Source organism: Herpailurus yagouaroundi, unplaced genomic scaffold, assembly GCF_014898765.1.
Source record: "Herpailurus yagouaroundi ecotype Mexico unplaced genomic scaffold, PumYag 141, whole genome shotgun sequence".
Taxonomy (NCBI): Eukaryota; Metazoa; Chordata; class Mammalia; order Carnivora; family Felidae; genus Herpailurus; species Herpailurus yagouaroundi.
The window spans coordinates 22,757,667-22,764,698 of record NW_024412396.1 but is presented as its reverse complement, the minus strand read 5'-3'; positions in this window follow the sequence as shown (position 1 = coordinate 22,764,698).

Below are 7,032 nucleotides of genomic sequence, written 5' to 3'. Positions count from 1 at the left end.
CATTCAGTATGCTTACTGCTTGTAAAGGTGCAAAGGATGCTACTAAGTAAGATCAAATGAAGTAGCTATACTGAAATGAAAGAACATCAAAGACAAAGGCAAGAAGAAAATTATAATACCAAATGTAAGGTTGTATTTGAAATAGGAAATTGAATTTTTGTGCAGATTGTTGTGAAAATGACAGTTACAGACAGTCATGATGTAGATCTTATTAAATCCTCCCCTTTGTCTCTCTGCCCCACCCTGCCCCACGGAGGTGTTGTGGAGAGAACCCTGTGTCCTCATCTCTGGGCAAAACTGCTCCTAAACAACTTGAAGCAAGTGATCACTCCAGGATTTTTAAATTTTTTTTTCCCAACGTTTATTTATTTTTGGGACAGAGAGAGACAGAGCATGAACGGGGGAGGGGCAGAGAGAGAGGGAGACACAGAATCGGAAACAGGCTCCAGGCTCTGAGCCATCAGCCCAGAGCCCGACGCGGGGCTCGAACTCACGGAGTGCGAGATCGTGACCTGGCTGAAGTCGGACGCTTAACCGACTGCGCCACCCAGGCGCCCCACTCCAGGATTTTTAAACATCTTTAATCCCTCCCTATATTTTTACCAGACTGATTTTTTTAATGCAAACAAAAAATTATTTTCCAGATTGAATCCTTCAGTGGTCCAACCCCCTTAACAAATACACAGATCCTTTCATGAGCTGCTTATGACTTTCCAGGCTCACATCCTGCTACTTCCACATGCCCCACCATACAGCCATCTCACACTGCAAACTCAAGCATTCAAGTCTTTGACCTTTGTTCCTTCTTCCTAAAATGGTCCTCTCTGGTGCTTTCCCCTTATCTCCTGGGTACATATCCTTCAAGTCTCAGGTCTCAGTAGAATTAGTCTTCCCTCTGTTCTACCAATGTAGTAGCACTTAATATGCTCTATTCAAATTTATTGACATCTCAGGGTACCTGGGTGGCTCAGTCAGTTATGCAGTCAACATCTTGATTCTGCCTCAGGTCATCTTTCAGTTCATGAGTTCAATTCCTACATCAGGCTCTGTGCTGATAGCATGAAGCCTGCTTGGGATTTTTTTTTTCTCTCTCTCTCTTTCTCAAAATAAATAAATAAAACACACAAAAAATTTATTGACATCTCTTTCTCTTCCACTAAGCTAAGTTCCTTAAGAACAGAAATTCCTTACTCATCTTTTTTTAAATTTTTTTAATGTTTTATTTATTTTTGAGAGAGAGAGAGAGAGAGAGAGAGAGAGAGTATGAGCTGGGCAGGGGCAGAGAGAGAGGGAGACAGGATCCACAAAGCAGGCTCCAGGCTCTGAGCTGTCAGCACAGAACCAGATGCGGGGCTTGAACCCATGAACCACAAGATCATGACCTGAGCTGCAGTCGGACGCCCAACCGCCTAAGCCACCCAGGCACCCCTCCTTACTCATCTTTTAACCCCAGTACCTAGTACACTAGAGAGCACTAGATGTGTGTCTCCATTCCTGGATTCTCTATTTTTGATTAATTTCTTGATTAGCTGGACTCCATTTGATGAGACCTGGTGTTGATTTCTCTCTTTTTCTTTTTAAGATCTTCAATATTCATTCTCTGAATCCTTCATGATTGAATGATAACATGTGTGGACATAATATTTTGAATATTTAGACAAATATTCCTTTGTCAAAGAATGTGGTAGGCATATCTGTATCTTTCAGCATTAAGTGTTTCTGCAACAGCCTGACACCAGCTTGAATTTTCCCCTTTGTAAGTAACTTGCTCTTACTGCTTGATATCTAAAGAACTCTTTAGATTCCTAAAGAATCTAAAGGCTTCTGCATGGCTCAGTTGCTTTAAGTGTCTGACTCTTGATCTCAGCTCAGGTCATGATCTCATGGTTCGTGGGTTGAAGCCCCGCATTGAGTTCTGTGCTGACAGCACGGAATCTGCTTGGGATTCTCTCTCTCCATCTCTCTCTTTCTCTCTCTCTGCCCCTCCTTCACCCTCGCTCTCTCTCAAAATAGATCTGTAAACTTTAAAACAATTAAAAAAAAGAATTCTTTCTTTTTTTTAGTCCTTGAGGCTCAATAACAACCAGGACATGTCTCAATGTTGATATTCAATATCAGATTTTCCTGTTAGATGTGTACGCTTCCTGATTAAAGAAATTTTCTATTACTGTATCTCTGAATACTTTTTTCACCATCTGTTGTCTACTTCAGAGATACCAGTTATCTTTGTCATTCATCCATGTCTGTCTTCCTCTTCTTAATTGCTTTCATCTCCACCTGCTTTCCATTCACTGTAATCTTATGCCTTTCTTGTTACATTATAATGAATTTTATCATTTCTGTTCCTTACTCTTTTAACACATTTATTAGATTTAAAATGTTATCTCAGTGAGTTTCCCTATGCACTTGCTTTTTATTTCATTCTGTTGTTTTATATTCTTCTGTTTAAACTTTCATTTTATTGAATTTGTATTCATATAAAATTCTTCTACAGCAAAAAGCATTCATAAGGAAACAGTTTCTGTTAATGAAGTTATGATTTATTTCAGACAATTTCCTCATCTGATACATATAGATAGATAGATAGATAGATAGATAGATAGACAGACATAGATATATCTCTGTCTTTCTCTATGGTAAATTTATACAGTTTTATGTCATTTCTTTTCATCTTGTACATACTTAAATAGTTAACATTGTCCAGACATTATTTGCTCTAGTATAGTGTTTTGCAATCATTCTTATTTCTTTACACAGTCTTTCACAAAGGTTATGCTAGAATGTCTACAAGAGAGAAGAAAATAATAACTAATATTTTAAATGCAACTATGTGTCAAACACTGTGCTCAATACTTTAATTTACTATGTTTTTGAAAAAACACTTAAAAAGTAGTGGTTAGGAGAATAGGCTGTGGATCAAACTATCTAGGCTTGAACCTAGACAGTTTATCTTCAGCTAGTATATTATTTAATCTCTCTAAGCTTCCATTTCCCAATCTCTAAAGTAAGACTAATAGATCCTGGAAACTTGGATCCTAGGCAGTTTTGCAGAACCCTGACATCTATGGACTCTAACATGGACCTCATTTAAAGAAATCCACAGACCATTAATGGAAAAAAATGAATCAATTTGTATTGTGGCATTCAAATCCTAGCACTTTGGGAAAGCATTGTTCACAATAGCCAAGATGTGGAAACAACCTACATGTCCGTCAGTGGATTAATGGATAAAGAAAATGTGTGTATGTATACACTGGAATATTATTGAGTCATAAAAAAGGGAAACCATGTTATTTGTGACAACATGGATGAACCTAGAGGATATTATGTTAAGTAATATAGTTATTGGAATTATTTTTAAAAAAATTTTTTTAACGTTTATTTTTTTTGGGACAGAGAGAGACAGAGCTTGAATGGGGGAGGGGCAGAGAGAGAGGGAGACACAGAATCGGAAACAGGCTCCAGGCTCTGAGCCATCAGCCCAGAGCCTGACGCGGGGCTCGAACTCACGGACCGCGAGATCGTGACCTGGCTGAAGTCGGCCGCCCAACCGACTGCGCCACCCAGGCGCCCCTAGAATTATTTTTAAAAAAATCTTTTTTCAGAATTTGTAAATAAGAACAAAGTAAGCTTCCTGATTTATTAAAATCACATATGTAGAAGCCTTTACATTTTCTGAAGCATGGGAAAATGTTTCTTTTAATATTAAGTTTAAAAAGCGAGATACAAAGCTGGAAAAAAGGCACAATCTTAGCTAATTAATAAACATGCAAGAAAAAGACTGAAAGATAATGTACAAAAACATTAACAATGGTTATTATAACAGGACTATTTTTTATATTTTCTTTTAATTTTAAAAAATAGAAAAAGATTATCATTTTAAAAAGGGTCCTCACCAACCTCTTTGGGAAACTATCTGGCAATATCTATTGAAGCTGAACATGTACCTCGTGTGACCCAGAAACTAGTAACATTTACTGAATGAACACCTATGTGCCAGGCCTTGTCCTGAGCACTTCATATATATGTTGAATTGACGTGGTGCAAGTGGACATCCTTGCCATTTTTCCAATCTTAGGGGAAAAGAATTTCATGTTTCATCATTACTATTATATTGCTGTAAGTTTTATATAGATCTATTTTATCAGTTTAAAGATGTGGTCTTCTATTCCTAGTTTTATGAGAATTTTTATTGCAAAGGAGTGTTGAATTTCATCAAATGCTTTTGCTGCATCTATTAAGATGATTGTATCATTAGTCTCTTTTATTCTCTTAATGTTCTGTATTATATTGTTTGAGTTTGCTGACATTAAACCAACTTTGCATTCTTAGATAAAATGCCATTTCAATCCCAAAAAAATGGACTAATTAAAGCATCTGATATCATTGTTGGGAGGGGAGTAAGTGAAACAAAGTATGAAAAACACATAAGAGGTACACAGTGTTTGTCACATGAATGAATGAATATATATTCTCTGGATAAAACTTTTGAACACCATAATATATTTTCAGTTTCAGTTTGAATAACTTGATTCTAAATCTGACTAAGCCTGAGAATCAGGCCTTTATCATTTTTTGATACAAGTGCAGCTGTCTCATGAAAACATGTAAGTTTGAAATAGCTGCAATTTTTTAGCTTGATGCCATGGAGAAATTGAAAGAGGATGCTTGCCATCTAGTGGAAACCTGTTAAATTCCAGCACTGCTTCTGCATTTTGGCAAGTTTTTAGAATCAAGTGAATTATTCATTTTGTAATATCTTTTGTGAGAAACTTCCTTCACATAATTTTTCGTACACATTTATAGGGAGAAAAAGCTCTGCAGTAGAGCAAAATCATCATCATCATCCTCAGCAGCAGCAGCCTTGAATTAACCTCTGATCAAACAGGATCTGTTTTACCAGATAATATATGTGTAACAGTATTTTCATTTTTGTTTTGTTTTGTTTTTTAATATGAAATTTATTGTCAAATTGGTTTCCATACAATACCCAGTGCTCATCCCAAAAGATGCCCTCCTCAATATCCATCGCCCACCCTCCCTGCCCTCCCACCCCCCATCAACCCTCAGTTTGTTCTCAGTTTTTAAGAGTCTCTTATGCTTTGTAACAGTATTTTCAAATGAAGCTTGAAATAAAATTCCAGAGAATAATCAACAGTACAAAAGACACACACTCATTCAAGGAAATTTCAGAATTTCTTCCACAGTGCCCATGCAGAAGAGCCACAACTATAAGTAGGTTCGTGCTCTCAGTTTTCTATCTGATTTTAATGTCCAGTTTCTCTATAATTACTCTCCTTTCTTTTTCTCTGCATTTATTTTTTTTTTGGATCAAAGTCTGATCACAAAATTCCAACCTATTCTGTCTTTCAAGAAACCATTTCCTTTTACTATTAAAAAACTACCTAAACACATTTTCTTTTCCCTTAATAGATTACCATGTTTTATAAGCACTTCTTGATTTGAGTTTAATTTTACTCCTGTAATCACCATAGAGATAAAACCCTAAAGTAGCTAAGTCTTAAGAAACTAACTCATATTTCAAGAAACAAATTACACTGGTAGGGCCATGAGTTTTGGCATTGATGTACAGTTCTTGGGTCAAAGGGTAACCAATCTGCATGTTGAATAAGGTTCCTTTTCTTTGAAAATGAGGGAACCTGACAAAGTTATGGGTGATAATTCTTAAAAGAGGCAAGTAAGTAGATTCCATAAAATTATTTGAAAGGTTAATGGCTTTAAAATATAATGACACAGGAACTATGAGTAACAGGAAAAAAAATGTGCCAGTAAGATAGGAAAAAAGCATGTGTGCAAAGGATATAGTAGACAATGATTTCCAGGACCTTCTGTCTTTTAAGGCTACCATTGAGTAGGGCTATTTTTGACTTTCATCTACATACTAAGCTGACTCATCCATAAATTAAGGTTGAGTTTTCTTTTTACCCTTCAGATAGTCCATACAGAATACCCTACATAATCAGAGGCATGAGCTAAGGGAAGGGCACTGATATAACTCTGCCATGAGTGTCTGTGATATTTGCTCATGAAGCTTGTTTGTACCATCTGGTAATGCTTGTACTTACTCCCAAATGTACCACTTCCATCTTGCAATGTACTGTTGCTGATCCTATCTGACCTTATTATTTGGGGAGTCTGACAGGATTCAGCCCATCATAGAAATTTCTAAATAGATGGCCACTAGATGCTCCATGGCCAGGCATTGTATCTCCACCAGGAAATAGAGGCACATGAAAAGGCATATAATTCTCCACTGAAAATCATGGCCTTGCTTCAGAACTCAAGGGGCTTCCATTAGGCTTTTCCCACTGGGGCTTGTGACAATCTCTATGTAACATGTTTTCTCACAAACACCTTTAACATAATAGGTTCTGCCAAACTGTATGGCCCAAATGGCAAAGCTACCTACACCACAGCTTGAACCTGTCACTGAGCTCTTTTCTACTCGAGATCCCATTTAAAATTGGCAGCCTTTTACTTATGACCCAGGGAAGTATCCCTAGGAATCGAATTATGCTGCCTTCAGAACTCAAGAGCTCACCAGGTATTGTGCTTCCTTTTTAATAAGAGATACATGATGCAATAATTTGTATTTTACTTTGAAGGATATATCCAGGCATATCACTGATCAATAGGCCTCTATAATATTTATGGATGTGGTAGGCACTTGAATCTTCATAGGATTTGTCTCCTACACTCTAGAGTACATATCTTACCAATGCCTCCCTGTGCTAGCTATCTCTTGCAAATCCAACTCAATCAATATAATGTCATTAAAGTAATATAGTGCAGAATGACAAGGTGGTCCATATCTACTCAGATTATATTTTGACAGAAGGTAGGAGACTTAAAACAGCCCTGGAACAAGCCTATAAATACATATCATTATCCATTTCATATGACTATTAACTGTTTCTTATTCTCTTTTCTACCTGAAATAAAAAAGAAAGCATTTTCCAACTCAGTGGCCACTCACCACATACCTAAGGCCAAATGAATCCACAGTGATTA